Here is a 2545-nt window from a genome sequence, read left to right as displayed (position 1 = left end):
TTCATTTGAATATTCGAAATCGTTCTTTTATTTCAACACAACAGAATTCCTTATCTTCTGAATGAAATTTAAATTGGGATTGTATCGATGAGAATAGAAGCGGTGGCTTCCTATTGCGTTTTGTAAAGATCAATTCTGCGATACCGCTTTTACTCACGTCAACACAAGTTTGCTAATGAATTGCACACTGTCACATCAATTAAATGAAAAAAGAATGAATAACCACAAGCATAAACTAGTTTTTTTTCATTACATTAGTTCATTTTGTATGATAACTTTCCACTGTAAAAAGTCAACTTTTTTTTTTTAATGAAAAATTTAAAATTTCTAGTGATCAAAAAACACTCATTCATTAGGTAAGTAATACGATTTATTTCTGTTAATTATCAAATATACAAATTACTATATCAATTCACATTTCTCGAGTTTTGGAATTTCTCCCTGGCAATCGTTAACAATCGATCGAATTCTTGTGATCCCAATGCTTCAACCATTTTTCGGAATGTTTCGTCTTTATTTTGCAGTAATGAATATGGTTCGTCATATTTGACAGCCATTCCTGAATCCATAACCAGCACACGATCCGAATCGATAACGGTGTAGAGTCGATGAGCGACTGTAATGACGGTCGATTCAATAAATTTCTCCCTAATTGTCTGTTGAATCATCTCGTCTGTTCTGCAAGTTAAACGATAATTTAATAAAGAGATACGTTTGATCCAATTAGTCGTCTTGCATGATTTCGAATCGAAAGATTCTCGGATGATAGATAAAAGACCAGACTCGATCTCAGTTAATGAAAAGAAAGCAACACAAAAACTTACCGAAGATCAACGTTAGCAGTTGCTTCGTCGAGTATAATAAGTCAGCTATTCCGCAGAATGGCACGGGCCAAACACAGAATTTGACGTTGACCAGTGCTAAAGTTTTGTCCATCTGCTAAAACCGGCATTTTTAAACCACTTCTTTCACTCAAAATCTCTTTCATTCCAACATTTTCGAAATGATGAGGTTCTTTCCAAATTTCTTTGAATTGCGAGTAAAAAAAACATAAAAAAAGAATCATTCATTGGTTCACCTTCGTAATGTGCCAGAAAATAATTTGGCTCTTGTGGTATTATTGTAATCTTCGATCGTAGCACATTCAAATCAATGAATGCCGTGTTTACACCATCGATCATTATGGCCCCATCAACATGAGCCAAACGAAATAAAGCCCCAGTCAATGAAGATTTTCCAGCACCTGTCCTGCCAACAACACTCACTTTCTCTTTGGGCTTTACCATGAATGACAAACCGCGTAAAACTGGTTCACATTCAACCGAATAGCGATAAAAAATATTTTTGAATTCAATTTTCCACGCTCGGGCTAATTTGTTTTAACTTCAGTAACTTCAGTTGGTATTTCGGGCAGCTTCTCCGGCTCTAATCGAGCATATTCCAATATACGCTCAACTGACGTCAAGAAGTTTGTCACTGCAGCACCTGTTTGAAGAAGGTACATATTTATTTGAACGAAAATCGGGTTTCTTCCACTAGTATTGGGTATTTGAACATTGTTCGATAAAAAAGAAGCGTTAAATATCGCTACAGTCTTTGACATGATATAAATCTGCGGAAAATCTTTCAAAAACTTTAAAATACTCTTCTCGATTCTTTCGTTTTTGCGCCTTATATGTCTTGTTTGCTAGCGCTTCTCGAAAGAAACTCACTGGCAAAATTTCAGCTGCTGAGCTGCAAGTTTGAGTTATGTATACCTTATCGGCAAAATTATCATGATGCTAATACACTGTAACGTAGCTGCGCAACAGGTACACTCTGTGATCACGTTTGACGTTTACTTTTCCCTGTTTTTATTCTTTACAACAACAAATCATACACATTCTGTGTAGTTCGGTAGACTGTACACAGAAATTCCAGATGGCGCCAGCTATATTAAATCGCTAGTTGCGCAGCTACGCACTGTAACAACAGTACTAGTTAAAAACCAAAAATAGCCCCCAAATATTCCTAGGGGGATTTCTCACACAAAAAGTTTAAGCAAATGTGCAAAAATTTCTATTGAAAAAAAGTGTTTTGGAAGTGGGTTTTGGAGGATCCTCAGGATGGACCAGAAACGGTTTGACATTGCACTGGCCCATCCTGAAGATCCACTTCCAGAACCGGGAGCAGTTCTGAACAATCCTTGAGATCCACCAAAACCCACTTCCAGAACAATTTCATTGAAGCATAATTCAAAAGTTCAGTGTAAATGTACATTTATTTACACTAATTGACAAAAATTCATCGAATCGGACCGAATTGAAGAAATTTTTCAAAATTTATAAGAATTCATTCATTTTTTTCGCGAGAAATCCCCCTAGAAATATACACTAGCTGAGATTAATAGATCTTGGAAGATGTGCCGAAGTCGGTGTGGGCGATTTAAATTGTAGATTTATTGTAGTTTAGTGTGTTTTTACTTTTTTTTATGTAGAAACAATTTTTATTTGACTACAGCAGTGTTTTTTTATTTTTGTACGGGAGAAAAAATGGTCCAAACTGT

The 2545-nt window shown here is 35.7% G+C and overlaps 1 pseudogene; it reads right to left on the bottom strand.

Moving 5' to 3' along the window:
* Positions 1–407: 407 nt before the first annotated feature.
* Positions 408–1286, bottom strand: LOC129570851 (ATP-binding cassette sub-family C member 4-like; annotated as a pseudogene).
* Positions 1287–2545: the final 1259 nt, after the last annotated feature.

This window comes from Sitodiplosis mosellana, unplaced genomic scaffold (assembly GCF_009176505.1).
Source record: "Sitodiplosis mosellana isolate CC-2019 unplaced genomic scaffold, AAFC_SMos_1.0 Smas_scaffold_383, whole genome shotgun sequence".
NCBI classification, from domain to species: Eukaryota; Metazoa; Arthropoda; class Insecta; order Diptera; family Cecidomyiidae; genus Sitodiplosis; species Sitodiplosis mosellana.
The sequence above is the reverse complement of the archived record's forward strand: the minus strand, read 5'-3'. Positions and strand labels throughout refer to the sequence as shown.